This window comes from Tamandua tetradactyla, chromosome X (genome assembly GCF_023851605.1).
Source record: "Tamandua tetradactyla isolate mTamTet1 chromosome X, mTamTet1.pri, whole genome shotgun sequence".
NCBI lineage: Eukaryota > Metazoa > Chordata > Mammalia > Pilosa > Myrmecophagidae > Tamandua > Tamandua tetradactyla.
Window position 1 is genome coordinate 65805734 of NC_135353.1, and position 12578 is coordinate 65818311.

The 12578-nt window shown below is 36.9% G+C and overlaps 1 long non-coding RNA gene across 1 annotated transcript in view; it reads left to right on the forward strand.

The window, feature by feature from the left end:
- LOC143670305 (uncharacterized) overlaps positions 1 to 12578 on the forward strand; it is a 125177-nt gene that overhangs the window by 111800 nt on the left and 799 nt on the right. The gene's annotated exons all lie outside the window — the stretch shown is intronic.

A 12578-nucleotide genomic window follows, 5' to 3' on the forward strand; every position in this document is an offset into this window, starting at 1 on the left:
CATTTCTCTCTCAGCTAGAAGGGCACATGGCAAACATGGCGGTGTCTGCTGGCTTTCACGTGGCTCTACCAAAAGGGACTCTCTCCAAAATATTTCCTCTTTTAAAGGATTCCAGCAAGCAACTCCACCTTCAGTGGGTGGAGACACACCTCCATGGAAATCATCTAATCAAAAGTTACCACCCACAACTGGGTGGGTCACATCTTCATGGAAACAATCAAAATACTCCCACCTAGCAATATTGAATGAGGATCAAAGGGCATGGCTTTTCTGGGGTCCGCCACAGATTCAGACCAGCACAATACCTAACTTCTGAAAAGTTGATGATAACAGACTTTGCCAAACTATTCTCTGCTTCATTGAAGGGAATTCCATACTCTGCCATTTTTGGTGACATCACTGAATAGATATTTTTAACTTATATGTCACTTTGAAATTAACATTGAAAATGTGTATGTAATATTATAACTTTAGCATCTTGGCTAAATGTCTGTTTCCCTCCTAAAATGGGTAATTTCCCATCCAATAGGGTGTGTAATATAAGTTTTTATAAAAGAAGCTGCTTTAAAGTGAAGGAGGAATTAGGGAAGAGACCTCATTATTTCTACAAGTCCAGGCGATTAAACCTTCAACTACCATAATCATTACTAAAAATATGTAAATGTCAGTATACATGAAGTGCACCTGATCTACCCTAAAAGGTAGAAGTACAGCCAGGTTCAGGTTAAGCTTTTAGAATTTTTTGCATCAATATTTTAAAGGAATATAGCTTTCTGCCATTTATTCTCACAAAAAGTCTAGTTTCAAGTTATAGTAAACACTTGGCTTCAAATTTTAATTGCTTATGTTTAACCATATTCAACTGAATGGAGGCTTTTTCCATAACACATGCCCAAATGCACTGATTCTGGTCTATCTCTTCCTTGTAACAGCCTATTTTGACTTACAAGTAAGCATTTATACTACTGGAACAAAATGGAGCTACACTGTGAATAAAGTGGAGGATAAGGCTTGCTTGTATTGAGACAAAATGATACATTTCTGGTGACACAAGACTCAGAAAATAGTGTTTGCTTTTTCTAGAATATATACCAACCTAGATTGGCTTCTAAGCAGTTAGCCTAGACTAATAAGTCTAGAGTGGGCAGACTATGAATACAATGACTCTAGCTACCTTTCTCAGGCATCACACAGCTATATTAAGAAGAGCTACTTGTTGTCAGTTATGAAGACAGCCAACCAACCCTATTTTCAGAAACCATTTCGCCACTGAAGAATAGACAATCCCTTTAGCAGAATTTCAGTGGAGTGTAGAGTGAACAACCTTGCTCGAGGCTCCTAAAATGGGTTTCTGCATGCTGAGATGAAATCTACACACATTTGACTGCATGCAAATAATCTGTAAACTTTATCTTTGAATTTGAGTTTCCTTGCTAAAGCAATTGAAGTAAGTGATGATATATAAGAAAGCATTTCTGTCATTGGTTTGATATTTCAGAGCTACTTCCCCAAAAGTAAATAGGCATAGCAAGGAAAATACAGGCATTATCTTAACAAGAAATCTAATAGTTTATATATCAAGGAAGAAAAAAAGAAAGGAAACATCCTGTTGTTATTTCTGGGAAAAGTATATATTAGATTTTAAAATATACTGTTTCTCAGTATCTGATAAATATGCATTTTTATGTAAAAATATGCGTCCTATATGAAAATATAACATACAGTCAAAAGAAATGTTATAAAATGAAATGGTATTTTCCTTTGAAAATATGTGAGAAATTGGTCCATTTTATCTGTTATCAAATTTGAGTTAACAGTATTGTTTATAGTATTTTATTATCATTTTAATATCCATGAGATTAGTAGTGCTGACCCTTATTTCATTTCTGATATTGGTAATTTGTGTCTTCTCTCTATATTAAGCTGGCCAAAGTTTTATCAAATTTATGGATCTTTTCAAAGAACCAAGTTTTGTTTCTGTTGATAATCTTTTGTTTTCCTGTTTTCAATTGTGTTGATTTCTGCTCTAATTTTATTGCGTTCTTTTTTCTGTTTGTCTTGGATTTAATATGCTTTCCTTTCTCTAGTTTCCTAAGTTGGAAACAGGTCATTGATTTTAGCAGGAAGAATATGGAGAAAGGTGTGTACTCCATTCTATCCAGAATTGGATAGCTTAAATTTTTTTCTTAATTTAAATTTTTTTAAACATAACAACATACAAACACGAACAATCTTACCATGTGTCTATGGCCATACCACCCTGAATGCACCCAATTTCATCTGATAGCTTAAATTTTAATAGCTTTGATTTATGAATAAGTGTAAAAGTTTAAAACATTACTAGTACAGTGATAACTACTTACAGTTCATAAGATATGTACATAATTATTGTTGGTTGCCTTAGCCTGAGCATCCACAAAAGAGAGCCTGATGTAAGGGTCTGCATGTGAGCAGTTTCTCTGGAAGTGGTTGTAGTGAGTCAGAGTCAGGGAAATGAGTAGTGAAACAAGGAAAGGAAAAACCGAACAACAGTGTGTTTTAGAGAGGCAGGGCAAGATGGTAGCTTAATGAGGTGTAGAATTTAGTTCATCCTCCAGAGAAGCAAGTAAATAGCCAAGAAGGGTACAGAACAACTGCTGGGGGAATGTCAGTGACCAGACTGGCATCATACACCAGCCTGTACCAGGTTGAATGGTTTGAGACCCCACACAGAACTGTAAATCCCCCAAGGCCAGTGCCCCTCCCCTATGAGCATGGCAGGCTGGTTCCCCAAGGGGAAAGGAAACAGACTCTACTAGCAGCAAGGGCTTAGCTCAACTGCGGTCCAACTGTGGAATTAATTAACAATTCTGACTCCTGAAAACAGGCCCCCGCACCCAGCACAGATAAACCTGGAATAAACACTAAAGGAACTAGGAGTTTTTGCCCTGGCAGAGAGGGGGTGGGGCTGATGGGAAAAACAAAATAAAACAAAACAAAAAAACAACAGAGGCTTTTTAAGTTGGACAGCAGAAAATACTAGAAAAGGGTTGGACCCCAAGAAAACAGGGCAGGCAGGGCCTGGAGATACATAGAACCATATACCAACTTCAGCTCCTGATTGACAAACCCAAGGAGCAGGGGTCTGGCTCTGAAAAGGCTTTCTTTTGCTTTTTTTTCTACTTTTTAATCACTCATTATATAGAACTGCAAGCACTCTCAGGCTCCAGCAGTGCCCCAGGCAAGGGCAGAATTAAGCTTGTCTGAGAGTCAAAGTAACTGGTCAGGTGAAAGGAATTAATTCCCTAAAGATTATATCTTCCCCAAGAGAAAGGCAGGGGTCAAGCTCAAGTGGAATCCCTCCTTCAAGGAATTCAGGCCCCACAGACTGGAAAACTGAAACAATTAAAGCAATTCTACAATTTTACCCCTGTCTCAACCTTGCCCTGGACAGGGAGAGTCTTTTGAAGTTAAAGGCACCACATCACTTTGCACTGGTGAGAAGCTGTAGGCAGACAAGTGCCACATGCTGGGCAGGATAGGAAAAGCCCAGAGTCTAGAGGCTTCATAGGAAAGTCTGTCAACCTGTTGAGTCTAACCTCAGGGAAAACTGATGCTGGCTTCACTTTCCTCCTGAGACGTGGGCCTGCCTGGTTGGAGAAACCTGACTAGGGTCTATAATATCTGAGGATCAAAAATAAAAAAGGGCTCCATATAGGCAGGGTAAGAAACAGAAAACAAGAACTGAAAAATTCTGACCAACTAAACAGAACCTATGCTAGAGGTCTAGAATAAGTTGAATTGAATGTCAAGGAACAGATAGAAAACAAAACCATCTAATGAGAAAATTCTAGGCCAAAGAGTGAAAACAACCTCCAAAATAAACTAATAAGGAAATCAAATGCCTAAATGCCAGCAAAAACTGAGTCATACTAGGTAAATTGAAGATATGGCCCAGTCAAAGGAACAAACCAACACTTCAAATGAGGTACAGGAGTTGAAATGACTGATTCAGGATTTTCAAACAGACCTGGAAAGTCTAATCAAAACTGAAATCAATGAGTTGAAGGAGGATATAAAGAAGACATTGGTGGATGGACCTAGAGAACATTATGCTGAGTGAGTCTAGCCAAAAACTAAAAGACAAATACTGTATGGTCCCACTGATGTGAACCGACATTCGAGAATAAACTTGGAATATGTCATTGGTAACAGAGTCCAGCAGGAGTTAGAAACAGGGTAAGATAATGGGTAATTGGAGCTGAAGGGATACAGACTGTGCAACAGGACTAGATACAAAACCCAAAAATGGACAACACAATAATACCTAATTGTAAAGTAATCATGTTAAAACACTGAATGAAGCTGCATCTGAGCTATAGGTTTTTTGTTGTTGTTGTTGTTGTTTTGTTTTTTGTTTGTTTTTGTCTGTCTGGTTGTTTTTTTTTTGTTTTTACTGTAATTATTACTTTTACTTTTTTTCTCTATATTAACATTCTATATCTTTTTCTGTTGTGTTGCTAGTTCTTCTAAACCGATGCAAATGTACTAAGAAACGATGATCATGCATCTATGTGATGATGTTAAGAATTACTGATTGCATATGTAGAATGGTATGATTTTCTAAATGTTGGGTTAATTTCTTTTTTTTCTTTTTTCCGTTAATTAATAAAAAAAATAAAAAAATAAAATAAAATAAAAAAAGAAGACATTGGGTGGACAAAAAGAAGAACTCGAAAGTTTGATAAAACCAACAATTCAAATGAGATACAGGAGTTGAAACAACTAATTCAGGATGTTTGAATGGATGTGGAAAATCTCATCAAAAATCAAATCAGTATGTTGAAGAAGGATATGATGAAGGCATTGGGTGAACAAAAAGAAGAATGCAAAAGTTTGAGAAAGCAAATCACAGAACTTATAGGAATGAAAGGCACAGTAGAAGAGATAAAAAAAATAATGGAAACCTACAACAATAAATTTGAAGAGGCAGAAGAAAAGATTAGTGAACTAGAGGACTGGACATCTGAAATCCAACACATGAAAGAAAATATAGGGAAAAGAATGGAAAAATATGAGCAGAGTCTCAGGGAATTTAATGATAACATGAAGCACTTGAAAATATGTGTTGTAGGTGTCCCAGAAGGGGAAGAGAAGGGGAAAGGAGAAGACTAATGGAGTAAATAATCATTAACCATTTCCCATCTCTTATGAAAGACATAAAATTACAGTCCAAGAAGTACAGCATAGCCCAAACTGAATAGATCAAAATAAACCTACTCCAAGACACTTACTATTCAGATTGTCAAATGTCAAAGACAAAGAGAGAATTACGAAAGCAGTGAGAGAAAATAAATCTACCAGATACAGGGGAAGCCCAATAAGACTATGTGTGGATTTTTCAGCAAAAACCATGGAGGCATGAAGGCAGTGGTATGATATATTTAACATTCTAAAAGAGGAAACCTGCCAACCAAGAATTCTATATCCAGAAAAATTGTCCTTTAAAAATGACCAAGTGAGATTTATTCCAGGTATGCAAGGACAGTTCAGCATGAGAAAATCATTTAATATAATACATCAATTCAATAAGTCAAAATAGAAAAACTGCATGATTATCATGGTTGATGCAGAAAAGGCATTTGACAAAATTCAACATATTTTCTTGATAAAACACTTCAAAGGATAGGAATAGAAGGGAACTTCCTTAACATGATGAAGGGAGATATGTAAAACCCATAGCTACCATCATCCTCAATGGGGAAAAATTTAAAGCTTTTCCTCTAAAATCAGGAACAAGACAAGGATGCCCACTCTCAGCTTTGTTATTCCATATTGTCCTGGAAGTTCTAGCCAGAGCAGTTAAAAGAAAATAATAATAATAATAATAATAAAAGGCATCCAAAGTGGAAAGGAAGAAGTGAAACTCTCAGTGTTTGCAAGATGACATGATACTGTATGCTGAAAATCCCGAAAAATCTACAGTAAAGCTACTAGAGTTAATAAATGAGTGCAGCAAAGCGGCAGGGTACAAGATCAACACCCCAAAATCAGTAGTGGTTCTATACACTAGTAATGAGCAATCTGGGGAGAAAATCAAGAAAAAAAATCTATTTACAGTAGAACCAAAATATTCAAATATTTAGGAATAAATTTGAAGATAAAAAAGACCTATTAAACAGAAAACTACAAGAAATTGCTAAAGGAAATCATGGAAGACCTAAATAAATGGAAGGACATAATGTGTTTGTGGATTGGAAGACTAAATATACTTAAGATGTCAATTCTATCCAAATTGATTTAATCATTCAATGCAATACCAATTAAAATCCCAACAACTTACTTTGCAGAAATAGAAAAAAAATAACCAAAATTATTTAGAAGGGATGGTGCCCCGAATAGCAAAAAATGTCTTGAGAAAGAAAAATGTAGTGGGAGGTCTTACACTACTTGACCTTAAAGCATATCACAAAGCTACAGTGGTCAAAACAACATAGTACTGGCATAAAGATAGATATACTGACCAAAGGAATTGAATAGAGTGTTCAGAAATAGACCCTTTCATTGATGGACAATTCAGCTTTGAGAAGGTGGTCAAGACAATACATCTAGGGAAAGGCAGCCTCTTCAATAGATGATACATGGAGAACTGGATATCCATATGCAAAAGAATGAAAAAGGATCCACATCTTACACCCTATACAAAAATGGATCAAAGACCTAAACATTAGCTAAGACAATAAAACTGTTAGAAGAAAATGTAGGGAAATATCTTATAAAACTTATAATAAGAGTCAGTTTCTTAGATCTTAAACCCAAAGTACAGCCATTGAAAAAAGAAATAGATAAATGGGAATTCCTCAAATTAAACACTTTTGTACATCAAAGAACTTTGTCAAGAAAGTAAAAAGGCAGCCTACTCAATGAGAGACAATATTTGGAAACCACATATCCAATAAGGGTTTAGTATCCAGAATATATAAAGATATTCTTCAATTCAACAAATAGACAAACAACCCAATTAAAAACTGGGCAAAAGACATGAACAGACACTTCTCAGAAGAAGAAATATGAATGGCTAAAAGACACATGAAGAGATGCTCAACCTCACTATCTATTAGGGAAATGCAAATCAAAACCACAATGAGATATCATCTGCCACCATCTAAAATGGCCATTTTTAAAAAAAAAAAGAACTAACCCAGAAAATAACAAGTGCTGGATAGAATGTGAAGACAGAGGCACATTTATCCACTGTTGGTGGGAATGTAAAATGGTACAACCACTCTGGAAGGCAGTTTGGTAGTTCCTCAGGAAGCTAAATATAGAATGGCCATATGATCCATCAATCCCATTAGTAGGTATCTATTCAGAGGACCTGAGGGCAAGGACACAAACAGACATTTGCCACCAATGTTTATAGCAGCATTATTTATGATTGCTTAGAGATGGAAACAGCCCAAATGCCCATTGACAGATGAGTAGCTAAACAAACTGTGGTATATACATACAATGGAATATTATGCAGCTGTAAGACAGAACAAAGTCATGAAGCACGTAATGGCATGGATGAACCTTGAGGACATTATACTGAGTGAAATTAGCCAGACTCAAAAGGACAAATACTGTTTGGTCTCACTAATATGAACTAATATTAATAAGTGACATTTGAGAATTGAAGTTAAGAACACAGGTTATCAGGAGATAGAAATAAGGTAGAGACTGGCAATTGGTGCTGAAGGAATACAGATTGTTCAACAAGACTGTGAAAGTTCAGAAATGAATAGCACAATACTACCTGACTGTAGCACAATAATATAAGTACATTGAATGAATCTGTATGTGAGTATGATTGAGGGAGAAGGGCTGGGGGTACATACGAAATCAGAAGGAAAGTTAGAGGATAAAGACTGAGACTTTACAGTTTAGAAATGCCTAGAGTGGACAATGATGGTGATTAAATGTAAAAATTAAAAAAACGTTTATGCAAGAGGGAGAACAAATGATTGTCAGCATTGCAGTGTGTTGAAAATATATGGTGTATGGGAAAAAGTGAAATCAATGCAAACTAGGGTCTATAGTCAACAGTAACATTGTAATATGCTCCTTGTGAATGTAACAAAGGCAAATGTCAACAGGTAGGTATGGGGAAGGGATATGGATTCTTTATGGAAGAAAAGGAAATGTGTTCATATAGATTATGATGGTAAAGACATGTCTATACACTTAGGGTGGATTGTATGATATGTGAATAAAACTTAAAAAGATGAACAGATAGAAACAAGTGCTAGAGGAAATGCAGAGAAAGAGTTGTACCTATTCACTCTCAGTAGGGAAACTGAGAAGTGCAGCTCCTTGGAGGGCCGTGTGGTGGTTCCATTGGAGGCTAGGGGTGGGGTTGCCATATGATCCTGAAACCCCATTGCTCAGTATATATCTGGAGGAACTGAGTGTGGGGATACAAATGGACATTTGCTCACTGGTGGCCTAAGGATACAACAACTGAGAAATGGAAGGGAGAAATATGGTGTATACATTCAATATACTACTGAGTGGCTGCAAGAAGAAATGAAGTTGTGAGGCATGCAACTAGGTGTATGAATCTTAAGGACTATTTGTTGAATGAAATAGAAACAAAAGACATACATTATCATGCCTCAATCATATGGACTAACTATAATATAAAAACTCAATGAACTGAAGTTGAGAACATGGGTTATCAGGTTGGAGCCTATTGCAAAACATCCTAGATTGTAGGCTCTTACAATAGTCACATATATTTAGGAGTTGTAATTGTTATTTCTAAATTCTAAGATACTGAGCTGTTTGTTTATAACCTGGTAATTGCCAGAAACTTCGGGTATTTATGTGACACCTGAGACTCAGAGTTAGAGCTCTGAAGGAAAGTCAGCAGTACCCCGTACAGGAAATGTTTAAAAGTTGAAAAAGTAATAAGACTTCAAGTAGAGATATGAATGAAGCTGATCTGGATAGGATTAAGGTAAATCAGAATACAGGGTAAAGGATGATATCATCTATATTTTAAAACCAAATTCTGTGTGAGACCAAAGGGGGAGATATTTATTTGGTGCAAAATTTATATTTTGGGTAGTGTATTTCCCACTTTAACTTGTATGGCCAATTTAGTTGAACACTATAAGTACATGGAATCTTCAATAGGGTGTGAGATTTTGTTGGTTTGTCGGGGTTAGTGTGATGCCCTATATATCCCAGAGTAATTTGGGCAGTGAATAGATAAATATTTGCAATGTCCCCTTGGGAAACTGGGGAGGAAGGAGAAATTATTCAAATTCCCCACTTGGACAAATTCTGATATTCTCACAAGTATTGGGAAAAACCAAATCATAGGTCAAGCCATTGATCTTGGGGTTTGCCCCTATGAGACTTATTCCTGCAAAGGATAAAGTAAGCCTACTTAAAATTAGGCCTAAAAGTCACCCCCAGAAAACCTCTTTTGTTGCTAAGATGTGGCCTTTCTCTCTAAGCCAACTTGGCAGGTGAACTCACTGCCCTTACCCCTACGTGGAACATGACTCCCAGGGTATAAATCTCCCTGACAACATGGGACAGAAATCCCGTGATGAGTTGGGACCCAGCATCAATGGTTTGAGACAACTTTCTGGGCTGAAAGGGGGAAGAGAGAAATGAGATAAAATAAAGTTTCACTGGCTGAGAGATTTGAAACAGAGTTGAGAGATTATCCTGGGGATTATTCTTAAGTATTTTAGAGATATCCCTTTTTAGCTTATGGTTATTGGAGTGGCTGGAGGGAAGTACCTGAAAGTTTTGAGATGTGTTCCAGTAACCTTAATTCTTGTAGATGATTGTATAAGGATATAACTTTTACAATGTGACTGTGGAAGTGTGAAAACCTTGTATGTGTTGCTCTTTTTATCTAGGATATGGACAGATGAGTAAAAATATGGAAAAAAATAAATAATAGTGGAGAAAAAAGTTAAAATAAATTGGGTAAATGGAAATACTAACAGTCAATGAGAATAAGGGGTAAGGGGTATGTTATGTATGCATTTTTTCTTTTTTCTTTTTATTTCTTTTTTCTGGAGTGATGCATATGGTCTATAAATGATCATGGTGATGAATACACAACTATGTGATGTATTATGAGTCATCGATTGTACACCATATATGGAATGTTTGTGTATGAAGATTTATCAATAAAAATTTAAAAAAATTAAAAAGTGTATGTTTTAAATTAGAAAATACTAAGGCAAGTGGTGTTCAATCCAATGGTACCAATGTTGGTATCCATTTTTGTAAGGGTGAATAACTGCGACTTCAAGATGAAGTGGGTGTAGTGCATTCAACATGGCCCCCAGTATCAAGATTGTGTCCTTGAAAGAGGATGCATAACTGAGGGCCCAGATTCAGATGTTGTTTTTGGAAAGTTGTACATTCAACAGTGGCAGTAGCTTGATGACCTTTGGTGAGGGAGAATCAGTGCTGTTGAGCCCATGCTAAGGATCTATCTCTGCCACCATGAAAACTTACGTATCTACTGTGCTAGAACTATGACTGAGGAGAGAACCATTTTGACATATACAGCGTAAGTCATTATATCTGGTTGGTTATTAAATTCCTTTTCTATAGTCAATGCTCTTGGTTGGCCATAAATATGAGACTCAAAGATCTACATGCATTGTATCCATTCCCATAGATCCATCCAATACCTCTTATCCACACGTTCATTACTTTGGTTTTCCAATCCTCTTCTTTCTAAGACCCTGGCATACCAGCCAAGTCATTTTTTACAGTTCAGCAGACCACTTTAGGCTATTCTTCTTTCTATACAGAGTAAAAAGCCAGGTGTGCTACTCATAGCTCTGATCACTGGGAGTTTTTTCTTTTTAGCCCTTTTCCTTAGGACTATTCCGACTGAGGCTGTAATGTAAAAGCAGTCCATTTACAACTATCATCAATATTTCATACTGACACATCTATGCATCAGGCCTGTTCTTTTCTTACTCCATGAGTTGGTCATATATGACTTCCTCCCCCATGTGGCCATAGAAGTGATTTAAGGGAGAGCCATCATTTTAACGGTAGTTGATGTCATGGGATTTTGTGCCACCTGCTGATTTATTTGTGCTTTCTAAGACTGGTTGTTGAATGTAGCATCTCTAACATAATGTGGATTGCTGATGAGCATGCCAGATCTTATTACTTGGTGAAACTTATAACATCAGGCTTATGATATGCAGTTCCTTTCATATTGTCACTTGTCCCATGGTTAGATACTGTGTATATACTAGAGCACCATAGCACACACAGAGTTTCTTTTTAAATGGAAGGTAATATGCTGGAATAGGATGTATGGCTTTTCTTCAGAACTCCAGGATTCTGTGTTGCAGCTCACATATGATTTGGAAGTGACCAGATACTACATCTTTATACACTATAGATACTTTAAGCACTGACATGTGGCATGAGAGTCAGGGTAAATTGCGCTATAAATCTGGAAATTGTTGGGGAACCACAATTTCCCACAGCAGCTGCTAACATCAGAATTTGGCTTGCCAGGTGTCTTTTTTATTTTTATGCAAAAGAAGTAAAGCTCCTGTCAACTACCCATATATCTAGCCATGGAATACTACTACCTATAAGGCATTGCCACAGATCCCTGTTGATCAAGTTAGCATGTCTCCACCCTAAACTTGCTTCCCATTATGGCCCACTTTGCCTCTGAAGTTTTGTTATTATAGAATAGAATCCTATCATCCCCAATGATTACCAGTTCCATGGTGGCATTGATTGCTTCTAACCATGGTTTTCAGAGGAGAGCTACACTGACCTTCTCAAAACTGCCAGTGTTCCTGCTCTCCCGGAAAAAGAAGTATTCAGATATAGGCCCTCTGGTCTCACATAAAAACTCATTTCTAATATTCCACTCCCTTTGTCTTACTCGCCAATTCCTCAGAACTCTAGCAAAGCATTCCAGTATCTCCAACTCATTTAGAGCAGGTTGTTGTCCAAGATTAAAGATGCCACCTCAGCAGCATATTAGGTCAGCTCCAGGACACGAAATCCCACGTTTTTCATGTGTGCTCTCATGTCAGTAAGTTCTACCCTATCTTGATTTATATTTTAACTCCTTCCCTTGCCCATTTGACATCAAATCCATTCCAACACATATTATCCCAGTTCATACTAGTACATATTAGCCAAGTCCTATAGTTCCTTCTAAATATACTTTTTTCAGCTAAACAGAGACCATACTTTATTCCTTACAATGTAGTACCTTACACTTTTCATGAAATTGGAAGCAATGGAAGACAACAGTGGTGGATGTGGAGTAAAATAGGCAACATCTTTTGAGGTAGCTGCCTTATATAAGGTAATTGCATTGGTACAAGAACAGGAGACTTCTCTCCAGTAACAAGGGTTCAAAGACTGCTTTTATCAGGCTGTGGATTCAGTCAATTCTAGGTATTCAAGGTTCTCAGGCTCGTCACTGTTCCAAGTCTCAGGGTTCTACCTTTTGCATATCAGGACCCATATTGATTTAGATACCTGTACATGCTGTGCATGCTGTCTACTGCAATCCTTTCAACCTTATAATT